This window comes from Adiantum capillus-veneris, chromosome 2 (assembly GCF_014529385.1).
Source record: "Adiantum capillus-veneris isolate H3 chromosome 2, ASM1452938v2, whole genome shotgun sequence".
NCBI lineage: Eukaryota > Viridiplantae > Streptophyta > Polypodiopsida > Polypodiales > Pteridaceae > Adiantum > Adiantum capillus-veneris.
In genome coordinates this window covers 175,632,383-175,647,314 of record NC_140932.1, presented here as the reverse complement: position 1 = coordinate 175,647,314, position 14,932 = coordinate 175,632,383, and the positions used below count along the sequence as shown (strand labels likewise).

The following is a 14,932-nucleotide window of genomic DNA, read 5'->3' as shown; positions in this document are numbered from 1 at the left end:
AGTGTGTAGCATAGTGACTGGCAACGTACTAAGAAACCACTTCTATTGATAACTAGATGTACCCTCAACATGTCTTAGTTTGACTTTCAATCTATGTGCCCGATCAGCATGCATTCTGGCTACTCCTCCAATTATGACCCATCCAAAGCTGGTGAAGATCAACCCTTGACCTGCTACAAATTAGCCCTTATCTAGACCGGCTTGATGCAAAATTGATGTGTGACTTGAAAAAAAAACTTCCCTTAAATTCATCTGAGTTCTAGTGCACAACGATGACCAATCGTTACCAGTCATTAACCCGGGTCAGGTCCCCCCCCCCCCCCAAAATGAATATGATACCCCCTCCCTTATTTTTAAGCTTGGGAGATAAAGTATTGGGACCTGCCCCTAACTTATACGCTTATGTAACTTGTATTAAAAAAAAAACCTCCCCTGCACTTACGTGGTGTGGTAAGTTTTCCATGGTGAATCCCCTAGGCTTTCACCATTTTAAATATTTGCAAGTTTAACTCTTCTTGCATGGTCTAGTTTGATTCTCTAATGGTTTAAAGTTCACATCCCCATATCTTTGAATAAGGTGGTATTGAGTTGTGAGATTTGTGTGACCCTTGGTTGGTTTGATTGTCACCTTGTTTTTTCTTATTGAAGTTATTTTTTCCTCCATCAATCTAGTATTTTGGGATAAAATCCCCACTTTCATCTATTTTCATAAAATTTTGGGTGATCCCCTTTCATTGTTCATGCTCCCAAACGATGAGTTTGTTTTGAATCCACTTCCTTTTTCTTGTTTGACATCTAGTGCTTAATAGAGTAGACCTTATATTTAGTATGTTTAACCTCATCCTCTACCATCTTGATGAAGTTGTTGTAAAACTTATCAGGAACTACAATAACATATGTATCTCCTTTTGTTTAAAGACATAAACACTTGATATCTTGAAGTGACCCTAATTTGGGATGTGTGGTCCATAAATATCAATTGTTTTAGCCTGCTCCCAATCCCAATAGTAAAACTAAATGTTTTGGTTATTAGTCTTAAGCCTTACCATGATTCTAGATTTGGTTAAGACCAACTCTCAACTTTCAAGCTCCAACTAAGATGTCTTCTCTAGTATTTTCTCAAAGGAAACTGCCTTATTATCCATGACCACCAACAAACACTATGTCATGATCATCGATTCTAGCACAATATTCTCCAATTAGATCTAGATAGATTTGAGCTCCATGCTCATTTTTCATATAGTGGGCGAGTATAAAGCTCATACTAATGCTCCCGTGGTGCTGGGATTGAGAAGATGTAGAGGCCATCTCCAAAATAGAGTCGAGATACCTCTTTAGGAATAGGGTAAAGTCTGACTTCTCGGGTGATATACTCTTCCTTGGATGCGGTACTTTCCAAATCCTTATTTGAAGCTCAATGACCCAATACTTACTAAATCTAAGGTTCATCAATGTAACAAAATAGAATGGATTTATTCCTAACTTGATGTTTGTGTTTAACTTGGTTTGCAATTAGTTTAGGCCTTGATGTTCTCATTGGACCAGAAATGAAATCCAATTCTTCTTTGGTGTTCCAGCTATTCCTCTCCTAGCTTTCAATTTTCTCCTTCCTATTGGTGGAAAAATCTACAAACCAACAATTTTCTCAATAGTCTCTAACCTCTATTCAATGTTGCCCATGTTCACGTGCAGCTATACTTGCAATGAATTTTTGTTGAAACTTAATAGCATCAAATTTTAACTTCTAGCTACATCCAACCAAAAACTTGTAGATGATAGGATTTTTGAGGTGTGATTTAAGCAATACTTCTCCAGAGATGAATGACATTTTTTGGAGTATTGCTTTGAGGCGAGCTTTTAAAAAAAAAAACTACCTACATGCTTCACGGAGAGAGAGAGAGAGAGAGAGAGAGAGAGAGAGAGTACAATCAAAAAGACTATATGCTTGTGCATGCAAAACATGATTACAATCCAATGGTCTTGTGATGCTCCCCAAAAGACCTATTCACCACCTCTACTCCTCTCTACGAAAAAGCACTTGGGATGTTGACCCCTCCTTTGGGAAGCTCCTTGAATTGAGCTTGAATACTCATAGCTTGTATCCTCTCGCTCTAAGGACCTAAAAATCTATAGGACGCTTCAAAAATTCAGCTTGTTGACATGAAAATCATAGTTGGGTGCTCCTAGGAGTTCATGCACAAAGTTTTGAAGAGTAACCATAAGAATCTTAATGGTGTCCAATGACAAATAATCTGGTGTTATCCAGATCATGTGATTCTTTGTTTGTAATGCCAAGGGAAAACACAGGGGGTCACGGACCCAGACCAAGGGGCGACTGCTAGGTGTGAAGGGGATTCTAAATCTGATGGCCAAGGGCCTATAAAAAAGGGTGATAGGGTGGAGAATCTTGATGGTAGTTCCCTGGGTTCTCACACTGGTATCAGAGCTCGGGGAAAGGGGAGCTATGGAGGAGGGGGAAATTTAATAGGGAGTAGCCTTGCATGAGTTCTTTTTTCATTTTTTCTCACATTTTCACATACAAAAGGGTGCTATAAAATGGAATTGGGGAAAAAAATTACAAATTGAATAGGAAAAGGGTGTATTTTATTTGTCAAAAAATTCACAGATTAGGAGTTTTATAAATAGTCCTCGAACGCACATCATATACAGAATTTATACATAATGACCCCTCCCGATTCAATATGACAAGGCAATTGTCAATATGGCAAGGCATGTTACTAGACCTTTTGCTAGGTACAAAGGTGTTTGGCATGGCCGTCTCTTTGTACTTCAAGAAGCCACGTATGGCAACCATAAGCCAACCATACCATGGGGAATACGAACTCCAATGGTGCCAACGATAGAGATTACAAAAAAATGGTAAGTATGTTAAACTTAAGTTTTAACTCTTTTAGGATTACTTTACCATGCCAATTGGGGGAAATTTTTAAGCACAAAATGTTTCAAAGACAGCAACAACTAGGCTACTTACAAGATGAACATCCATTTATAATAGAAACCATTACATTCCATATTACTTGCACTACATAAAGCATCACTTTATATGGTGCGCTGCTACATTTCATTCCATAGTACTTGCAGTACATAAGGCATTACTTTATATGGTGAAGATACAACATTGCATAGGCTATTACTTGAAGTACATAAGGAAACACTTTATATGGTGCAGCCGCATTCATCTTCTGCAAGGCCCAGTGTTTGTAGTATACTGCCCTCTATAGGCAAGAGAGAGTTCACCAGGCATCCTAGCTTCTCCTTGAGTCTCCCCTCATCTTCTTCTATGATAATTCCAACTTTCTTCCAACAGTTGATAGCAAATTGCCCCCTCTTGTTCAAGTTTAGCAACAAGCGCATGTTGATTTTATTGTGGCATCGATAAAGGCAATATAGATATGTCGTTGCCTTGAGAGTCGCTAGAAACCATTCTTTTCCATATGTGGCCCCTCCATTGGGAATGGACTCCTTTGCATCCCAAGATGACTTGATGTTGTTCTCAAGATCGTCAGACATTGTGGGACTAGTAGACAAGCTCTATGATAGCTTTTGGGAGATTGCACAAAAAACCTGAAGCGAATACCAATTTTATAGCATTTGGGAGACCATTAATTTAATATTCAATAAATTATTATTGAAGTGACACCTAAACAACAAGTTACCCTTTGTCACATCAACAAAACAATTGCAAAAGTGTGCACCATGATGTGTTAATTGAATGGGCATATCTAAAACTAGTAGTAGGGTCGCCTTCCTAATCTTGCTTGCCAAAAATTAGAAACGAAAAATGCTACATATCTATGGCTGGATAGGTTCTGCCCCGGCTAAGTGCATTAAATATATTAGCATCAGATAGAAAAAGCTGATGGATAAACATGTTCTCATTTTGACTAAGCCCTAGTAAAAAAAAGACGTGTTTGCATGCAAGATATGATTTGTGGTTTCTCACCCGATCCATGAGTCCGGGCATGTGCACGATGGCTCCTTGCAAACACTGTACAATCCAACATGACCATCTTCGTCGTGGGACTCTACTTTGAAGACCTCATGAAAACCATCTACCCCACACATCTCCTCTACCACCTTTGCCTTCATCGCTAGCGCACGACTGATCTTGCAAGCATCATCTCTAGAAATGTTTGACCAATACCATACGTGCACACCATCCCACATTGTGTCTCATGCACTACCTTGAGGAGTGGCTGTAACATGTGACCTGATAGGTGTGTTCCTCTGGTTTTGAGCAGCAGCAACTGGCGTATGGGTATAGTTTCCTTCATTGCTAAACTCCACTTGACCCCCCTTCAAACAATAGTTGAACCTCTCTTGAACCTCTGCATTGATTAGGTTGGTTCCAACATGCACGTGCCAAATTTGTGGTGGCCGTTGAGATTGTGGCTCTGTGTTTTGATCCACTATGTAGCAATGTAACACATGATCTGGACAAAACCAAAACCACTGGTGCACCACACCTTGGGGATGCTTTTGGTATCCCTCAAAAGATGGGGCCGGTATAGCAAGATTTGAACCTACAATATTCTGCCCACACCTACGTCCTCCTCTTGGTGTGCCATTACATGTGACTGCTACCTTGTGGCGTTTGACGTATAGGGCACATTCATTAGGGAAAGTTTGAGGGCTTGAATTTGCCTTGTAAGAAATGGTAGAGAGAGAATACTTTTCATTTTTGAAAAATTGAGCAAGGAATTTTAAATCTCAAAATTTGGGGGAAACTTTTATAATTTTAGTGGATGCACGTGATGTACTTTTTGGGGCCCCAATGTAGTGTCATTTTCAAATCTCTTGGGAATGTGTGCCTTCCCAAAATTCTCCCTCCCAATGCATCATTTTTCTCTTTTGGTCCAAATTTCAAATTTCCATCTATTCATTCTGTCCTTTCTCTACACTTTTCTTTGCATCTTTCCTTGCACCATATCCAAATCATCATCTTTCCCACATTTCCATGAATCCTGCTAAAAGAGGTATCTATCATCTCCATGTCGAGTTGGAAGATGAATATTGCTCTCTGCAAAAAAAGAAATAGGCTTTGTGAAACTCCTTCTTCTTCCACAGAAGCATTGAGTTTAGAATAAAAGAGGCACATTGATCTATGGACATATGGTAGTTTGTATCCCATAGAAAGAAGATTTAGGGTTTCTAGGAAGAAATGCATCAATGGTTTTTGTGCAAAGCTCTACTTTTGGACAAAGATGAAGTTCAAGTTTAGAACAAAACAAGCACATTGATCTATGGACAGATGGTAGATTGTATCCCACATAAAGAAGATTTAGGGTTTCTAGGAAGAAATGCATCAATGGTTTTTTGCAAAGCTCTACGTTGGACAAAGTCGGAATCAGTAGGGTAGGTTATCCAAATCTATTCAAACTCATCAATAAAAACCTGAAGCAATCAAGAGTAAGGGGGTCCTTGCTTCCAAAGGCATCAATTATTCAAGAGGTCATGCTGAGAGTTAATTCCAAGGTCATGGAGATGCTTGGGGATCCATTCCACATCAATGACATATATCCTGGTAAGAGGAAAGACCTCAAGTTTAACTTTTTCAACAATCTTTTCTTTGACTTGAGAACTTTGCAAAGGGCTATGATAAAATTCTATGATCTTCAACATACTGGGGTGAATGGGTAAGCCATTTTTATCTCTTCATACCACATAGGTGAAAAAATACCCTAAAAATTTTAGTGTGTAGTCAGAGAAGAACATTTGGTGGTTGGGTGCTTTTGAGGTTGATAGTGAAGATTTCAATGTGTTGAATTGGGTACTCTAGCACACTAGTATCCCTGCTATAAACAAAGCTCAACAGGGTGGGGAAGAGTTGGATGTTGAGGGCTTTGGTAGGTAGAAGGTAGAAGGTGTAATGGCACATTTGGGGGGGGGGGGGGGGGGGGGGGGGGGGACCTAAAGACACTAAAGTGTATGTACAATGTGTCAAGGGGTGCCAATGCCAAAATCCCCTGTATCTATTGCATGGGTGCAACAAAGGAGCTGAATCCTGCTAAGTGGAACAAAGCAACAGATAGGCACTCTAAAGATCCAAACTTTCAAGCTGTTTTAGATATTCCCCTTTCAAATGTCCACCTCTGCACACTGCATGCACTTTGTAGAATCATTGAGAAGATTGTGCACCTGTACATAGGAAACTACAACATTTATCAGCCAGAGAAACTGCCATAAAAAGCATTGAGAGGGTATTGTCTAATATTGTTCATGGGGAGAATGTTGTGATTCAATCAGACCCCAAAAGGTCATCTGGTGGAAATAATGTCCCTAGAAAAGCTTCTATTGGTGGGATGAAGGCTAGAACATTCTTGGGATTTCATGAAAAGTTTGGTAGGGGTGCATCTAAAGTCCAGTTCAACCAATGGAAGGCTCATTACAATGCTGTGAAGGACCTTGGAGTTGATGGCAGAGCAAGAAATGAGAAGGCAGAAGTGTGGGAAGCCCTGGATGCAATCTTTTCTTACTGTGATAAAAGGCATTGGGGAAAGAATGAACTCTCCAACTTTAAGAAAGAGTTGAACATATTCAAAAAAGCTATGACAAGTGTTTGAAGCTCATAACACTTCACACACTACATGGTAATAATTATGAATTTTGATTCTTCTAATTTGCTGCAATACTTGTATAAATTGCTAAATAGGTTATCTTTTTTGTGTGCAGCACATTATCTACAATCAACTCCATGGTTTGTAAAGAAATATGAAAGCCTGTCAATTTGCTCTACTCAAGTATGGCGAAGTTCTACTATCAGGCAAGAACCAAGTTTTTCAAGCACACTAGACATGGTGGAAGAGGCTAATAACTTGCTTGAAGTATTCGATTGTTTTTCCAGACAAGTGTGGCATGGAATAAGATTACAAGATACCAAAAAGTTATTAGACAATTTTGATATTGTTGCAGCTATACATAGGAGTATACAAATAAAGAAGGATGCATACAGTAGATCATCTACAAGTGAAAGGTTTTTACAATGGCTTTCTACTAGAGAGAGGCAAGGAAGCAAATGGGGAATAATACAAGGATCAGTTTTTGTTGTTTGATCCAACATCAAGCTTTTCATTTTTCCCCTCCACTTCAAGTACTCCTCCTTCTTTTAACCCTACAACTGCTTCAAGTCACCAGAAGAGGCAAGGATATAACTAGCCATTGTGCCAAAGTATGCACTTCTTGAGCCCATAAATCCTGGAGCAAGTCCAAAAACTCTAATGGCTTATTGATTCTCAAGAAGTATGATCTTTTCCACTCCAACTCTTATTGGATGTGAACCTACCACCCTTGATAGAGCCACTAGTGCAAGTATGGGGAGAGTGGGAAATTGGGAAAGCTTCTTGTGGTAGATAGGTATTGTCTCCTTGTTGAGCTTCCCAATGTAATGGCCCAAACTCTGATCCCTCTTTAGATCCAACAGCCTGGAGCTCTTCCCTCTCCCCATAAACTTGTCACGATCTACAATATCAATTTGTGCAAAAAAAACATATCAAATCAGTTAGTAGAAATGAAGTTTCAATGAAGTATCAATATCCTAACTAATGTACCATTTTACCTTAGGGTTTTCATCATCTTCAAAAATGTTCTCTTTCCAAAGGTCAATGGAAAAGCTTGATTTATTTTTTGTGTTCTCCCTTGCAACTTCTTTGCCCATGTGTTCAATCCTCAATCTTTTCTGAATTTGTTGGAACTCCTCATGTGTGGGAAGCCCTTGCTCTTCACAGCTTTGAACATTACCTAGTGCATGCTCCCTAGCATGGGATTGATCAATAAAATTCTCAGATTCTGTATCAAGTAATGATAATGGGCATGGTGTACTATGGTCACAAAGCCTTTATCATGCTATGCCCACTCTGCCAAAATAGCAAGGCAATAGTCCTCTCTTAGATCAAAGAGGTTTTGTATATCCTATAATAGCAAATACTCCTTATTGTTTATCTTGTAGGTGGGCATGGTTGCTGTGCAGAGCAAGGGATCAAGCTCTTCCTCTGGAATGTGGATGGGTTCCTCCACCTTGGAGAGGTTCCCCCGGGGTGTCCACTAGAAATTATGTAAGATAGTACGTGCGAACAAAATAAGGGATATATATTTAGGTACATTTTCAAAAAAATATACTTACATAAAGGGTCTTTTAATTGAGAAAGTGAAAAATTTCATACTTAAGGGCTAGTTTTTTTAACAAAGAACATACACAAGGGGTACATATAATACTTGAAAATATACAGGTAAGAGATTATTTAAATACCTCTTGTTCGCACATATTCATGCAACTTGATGATATGAAGCACGTCTGTGCTATATTCAATTTTTACATAGTGGACTCCCCAGGGAGGTTCCTTGCCTTGAACCTGAAAACATCCATCTCTTTGCTTTCAAGCCTCTCCATTTCCTCTCTAAAATCTTTAGGTGTCTCCTCTACATCTTGAACATTCACAGTTGTTGTATTTTGCAGAGATTTAGACTCTCCTTCCTATGATGGAATAAGAGTAAAAAGAGCAAAAAGGAACTATGTTCAACCACAAGCTTGCATCCATAATTCCATGCCACTGACAGGGGTTTAGGACCTTCTTCCAATCACCTTCGAGTAATGCCAGATTTTTTGAGCATGTGCTTGGTGTTAAGTTGCCTGCTTTAAAAATATCATTTGAAGTGCACAAAATTGTCAATCTTGTGCTCACTGGTAAGGTCAACAAAAATCTATTGATAGTCAATAATGTCATTGTTGAAGCCTTGCAAAAAACCTTCCAGATCAAAAGGCACATTGAACATTTCTTTCACATAGGAAAACTTGGACAATTGCTTCACCTAGTATAGAAAGTCCATCAACCTATCGTCATATGTTTCTTCAACTTCTTCAATATCAAGACCCTCCAAACTTTTCCTTGAAGCCTTTTTTGCAATAGGGACAAAATAAAATAAAATAAAACATAGCATACTTGGAAAACAGGTTGATAATATTGAGTCGCTTTATATTAATATGATGATATGTATCATCTATGAGAAAATAGAGTATTTGAAAATCTATCTGCTTGCACTGTTTTTGCATAGAGGCGACACAACATGCTTCATCGATATATTATTTATATACAACATATCTTGTCCTCTCTATGGAAAAATAGAGCACTCGGATGTATGCCCATGTGCTCTATTTTTGCATAGAGGCGACACAACACCTGGACATTTCATATATAATGTCTTCAATTAAACACATTTCTTATATCTTGTAGTGTCACTTCTATGAAAAAAAGCACTTGTAAAAACGTTTGAGTGCTCGAATTTTGCATAGGAACGACATGAAGACATTGATATATCTTGTCGTGTTGCCACTATGTGAAAACAGAGTACTCGGATAGTCGACTACTCTATTTTTGCATAGGAATGACATGAAGATGAAAAAATATTTTTTTATAAAATTCCTATCTAAGATACATACCATTGTGCTTCCTTAGGAGCATATTGAGATCTTAAGCGTAAAAATCCAACTCTTTGGCTTTAATATGAAGTCAAAATAACTCTTAAAATGCCAAGGGTTGATCAAAAGCATTTATATACGATCAAAGAGCTATAAATAGTATGCCAATCTCGAGACACGTGCCCAATGGTCACATACATGCCCAACTCTCAATACATGTGTCCAACAGTCATATCTAAGCATCGAAAAACGTGTAATTGCATGCAAAACGATCATATCTAAGCACCAAAAAGCGTGTAAATTCTAATTAAACCTAGATATTTGTGCACCACTATACATAGAGGCACTTACACTCAAACTAGTTTTTTTGCAAATTTTTTTTCATTAGCTCCACCCATTCATTCACGAAGGCGATTCAAGGTATTGGGACTCTAAAGGAAGTGAATTTCAACCAAACCCCTTCTTTTTATCCAAAACTCTTAACTCTCCTAATACTGAGGTCACCTTGCGTAATGTCATTGGTTTTTCCTTATTTTGTCAAATGGTTTTCTATGTGTTGTGTTGTCTACCTTGTGCTACTTATTGGTCTACCATGGTGTGTTGTCCCTTTGCAGAAACAGTATACCTGGATAGAGGTCCGGCTACACAGTTTTCGCATAGAGACGACAGAACCGTAATATTTGAGTGTGTACCTTAATTATTTGAACCAACAAATTACTTTCGGTAAATTTTTCTTAAATGTGTCATCCTTGTGTGAAAACAGTGTAGTCGGACTCCTATCTGGCTACCTATTTTTGCACAGGAATGACACAACTAGTTTTAGTTTGCCTTTTTTGATGATGTCGTCCTTGTGCAAAAATAGTGTAGCCGGACATCTATTCGGCTACATTGTTTTTGCACAGGGATGACACAACTCTTAGAGTGACTCCTTTGAGCTTAATATAGAGTGACTCCTTTAAGCTTTATATAGCGAAGGATGTGATATAGTGGAATGAAACAAGGTTACTCTATTTAATTTAGTAGACCTACCTTAATTTATTGAACCAACAAAGAAGTTTTAGTTAGTGTCTTTTGATGGTGTCGTCGCTGTGCAAAAACAATGTAGCCGGACAGATGTCTGGCTACACTGTTTTTGCACAGGGACAACACAGTCATTAATGTGTATGGAGAGTGTCTGCTTTTGAGTAATAAAGATAAGTGATATATTGTTGGATGAAATAGAGGTATTTCTTTGTATTTTTTGTTAGGAACACTTTGATAACTTTTTTTGAATGTGTTTTTATATTCTCCTTCAAGGTCTATAGATATGGCAAGGATGAAGAAAACTACAAGGAAAGTTCCCAGAGAAAAGTCAAGCCAAGAGATGTGAATAGAACACTAGCTGATAGTAAACTAGCAGACACATGTGAAAGCTCACAAGGAGATAAGGGAGCTGCATCTCCCAAGCAACATGCCATTGATATGAAACTCCCACCTGAAAAGACAAGGAGATTCTCTTAGAAAGTTAGATGCTTAAGAGAGATAAGGAAAGCACAGAAGGATCTTAAACTTGCAGTGCCAAGGCTTCCTTTTCAAAGGCTCTGTAGGCAAGTAACAGATAAATTTAAGATTGAAATGAGATGGACAAGGGATGCTTTGGCATGCATAGAGGAAGCTGTTGAAGACTTTTTAATTGAGCTCTTCCAAGATGCATACATATGTGCAACCCACTCTCACAAGGTAACACTTATGGACAAAGATATGATTATCTTCAGGAGATTAAGATACAAATTCAACAAAATTCTTGACCCAATACCTCTACAAGATGAAAAGACCTTCAATATTCTCAACATACCTCCATCAAGAAAAGAAAAAGAGCCTAAAATGGTGATTGAGGAGATCACAGAGGAGGATGTTCAGGATCCCAAAGTTGACAAAGAGGAGATAGAAACAAAGGACCTTAGGGAGATTGAAGCTCAACTTCCTTGAATGCTGAGAGCTGTCAATCCCACAGGCTTCTTGGTGGCCGCTTTCTTAGAGGGTGACTTCTTCAAAGAACAAATTATATTACCCTAGATGCTGCGTCTGTTAATATCCTTAAAGACTGGTAGAGAGAGATCAATGATTGTATTATTATTGCATCCTTGAGGTTAACCTAATCATCAACATTCTATATGGCTTTTTAAGATTGGTTATAACTAATAAGTGTTCTTTGAATTTCTTTGTAGAGTAATGATGCATGAATTCAAGCTAAATGCCCATAAAAAAGTGGACATGGTTGACCCAACCATCTCTCACTATTTGAGATTTGATTCTGACATAAGGATATGGCTCACCAACATAGATTTTGAGACTTGTGAATTGCTTCTCTGCTCCTACCATGAGAGGTATGTTCTATTGTAATCCTATGTTATTGTCTCATTTTCTCCTTTGAGACCTTAACACAGTCATCACTGGAGTTGTCTTGCCACAGCTCCCACTGAAGTCTTATAGCAACTGATATTAGTGATAAAACATGTTTCATATTGAACTCTCATCTGGGCCATCATGGAATGGTTAGGCTGTAAGTGTAACTATCCAATACTTTAGCCAGTGCTCCCATTTTTAGTTATTTTGTAACAATGATTTGGATATTTCTAAATAGGGATGCCTCAAGGTTGGTAGAGGCAATTGAGCAATGTCCTCCTATTACAAAGCTATTGGATGACATGCAAATCTTAAATCTGAAGGTAGATTGATCTTCAAATTGTAAGTAGATTGAGCTTTAGATTGTGTATTTATTTTTCCTATTTTGTTTGTGTAGCCACTTTTGCAGGAGGAGTCTTTCTCATGTGGATGGAGAGTGATAGTGATTGACTACACCTATTGCAATCCACAACCGACTATTAGGGTAAGAATTTGACCATATAAATAGCTATTGCTATTAGGGTAAGATAACACACTAATTTTTCTTTGCTAGATCAATAGGAATTGCTACATTGACAACCATGTTTGGTGGGTAAGGGAAAATCTAATTAAATATATAGTTAGTGTCCAGATACCACTAGTCAAAGAAGCACCCAAACCTCCAATGGGCCAGAGAAGCCAAAGGAAGAGGCCAAGCACCACACAAGGAAAGTAGGATACACAAAAAAGAGCAAAGGAAGATAAGCCAAAGGAGACGAGGCCCAAGTAGGAGAAGCAAAGGAAAAGAAGCCCACGACAAAGAATCCAAAGGAGGTTTTAAAGGAAGAGAAGACAAAGGAAGAGAGGCCCAAGGCAGAGAGAAGCCAAGGAGGTTCCAAAGGAAGAGAGGCCAAAGAAGGAGGTTCCAAAGAAGCATGGTGCACCCAGAAAGACCACCATATTAAGACAAACACATGCCAAAGAGGAGCAAAAGAAGTAGACATTTGAAGAGGTAGAGCCCAAAACACCCCCAAAATAGAGAAAAATAGAGGAAGCTAGCGCAAGAAAGAGTCCTAGAACCCCCAAAAGTGTTCTACAAAGCAAATTTTGTAAATACATAGATTACATAATTGAGAACATCTACTTGAGAAAATTACATACTCTCTACTTGAGAGAACCTTTGTAAAGAGACATATTACATACTCACATTTTCTTGCAATGAGAAAAGTATACAAATTCTCTCCTTGAGAGTTTTCAATTTTCACTTGCTCCATTTCTCATGAAGCTCCCAATACAGTCTTTCCGTTTTTGTTGCAACTGTGGCAGCCCTTGCATTTGTCTGTGCATGTTTTTCATAGTCCAACTGTGCTGACAACAACATGTCAAGGCTCAATCCATAATCCATGCCATCCTCCAACCCTACCCCAGAGGGGCCTAAGAAATCTGCCAATTATGGTGGGATCCCTTTCAAGTATGTGAAGATAATGAAGAGTGGCTTAGGGTCTTCCATTTCTTCCACCTATTCCCTCTATTCCTTCTGTCCATGGACTTTTCTCTTCTTCTTGCCCACAGGAAATGAGGAGGAGGAGGAGGAAGAATCCCTACCCATATCTCTTCACCTATTGCTCACAGAAAGAAAAGGTGATAAATCTAAACCGGGCTCTCCTCTTTATTGAAGAACTAAAAACAATACTGATTACATCAAACTAGACATCTGAACAATAAAAATAAATAAATTAAACAAGACATTAACATTAAACAAGGCTTTTGAACCAAAATGTCATTTGTCATTTTGATATGGAAATGTACAAAATGTCAGTCTGCTACAAGAAGTGACAACTAGCATCTGTGAAAAATGCAAGTTTGATACAATTTGCATAGGCTTTAGCTTGGAAGAAGATGTACTATCCCTTCTAGCACATCCTGGCATAAAATATTCTTCTCAATTCTCCTCAAGACCTGCAATCACATAGAAAAAGTAAGAATAAGTCACACAAAAATTTCTCCATAAAAAAGGACACTATTATTTACATACCTTCCTTCCTGCTGTCTGAAAAGAAAAAGTTGAGGGTAAATCTATCTCCTCATTGTGTAAGTCCTACCTCACTTGGTGCAATGAGCACTTGGTCCTAATCTTCAATGTTGCCAAGTGTTCATTGTGCATCCACACATCAATGTCCTGAATGGGATTCTCATTGAAATCAATCATGTTTTGATCTAAAGGAACCAAGCCCCCCCACATGATGCCATCAACTATAAAAGGGAGAAATAATAAAGTTTTGGGTATGGATCATGTATTTACAGGTAATGGATCCAGATTGCACTTTGAAAAGAACCCCATCCACTGTTTTTTGACTCCAACCCTCATCCACAAATTCTAACATATCTTCACTTTTTCTAAGCACTTGACTCATGTCATTGTTCTAGAGACTTTCACATCAAGCTTTGCAAAGACAATGATGGGCATAAACATTGAAACTCTGATTAGCTTGCTTGCAATGTTGGCCTTCAGACATTTTTGGATCTCAGAGAAGATCTTGCACCTATAGCTTTCACTTGTTATAGAGCTTTGCAATGGCCATTCTCCACTTCTGAAACTAGGTAGTGAAACCTTGGTAACAGTGCCCCAATCCCCCTCATAGATTTTGAGGGGACATAAAAATGATCATAAAAGGATATCCCTCTTTCTGTCAGAGAGCCATCATGTGTTCAACCTCTGTAAAGCTCTTCACTAATGGACGCATGCTAGAAATCTAAAATATCTATGACACACTCCACTGGTTGCCATTCCTCTAAGCTTGAGGGATATAGGTCTGTAATAGCATAGTAGAGAAACACAAACCACAAAGTAAGTACATAAGACAAGCATAGTGTAGAGCCACAAACCACAATCATGTAGAGAACAACAAACAAGAAGTGAAGTGTGAAATACTTAGAGTTAGCTCTTTGTAGAGGAAGATTTGAGCTTTCGGGTTGTAGAGGAAGCTCCTTGTGCATGTAAACGTGCTGCACCAAAATCTCTTTCACTGTTTTCTTGGCTCCAACTAGTCGAAAGTCCTTCACTCTCCCTTTCTAGCATGGCTAAAATGGGTTTTTGGATGAGACTTTTCTTCTCCTCTGCTGCATCATAATCCA

General features: G+C 38.5%; 1 pseudogene; it reads left to right on the top strand.

Annotated features, from left to right (window-relative positions):
• Positions 1-11,296: 11,296 nt before the first annotated feature.
• LOC147464107 (uncharacterized) lies at positions 11,297-12,797 on the top strand (annotated as a pseudogene).
• The last annotated feature ends 2,135 nt before the right edge of the window (positions 12,798-14,932 follow it).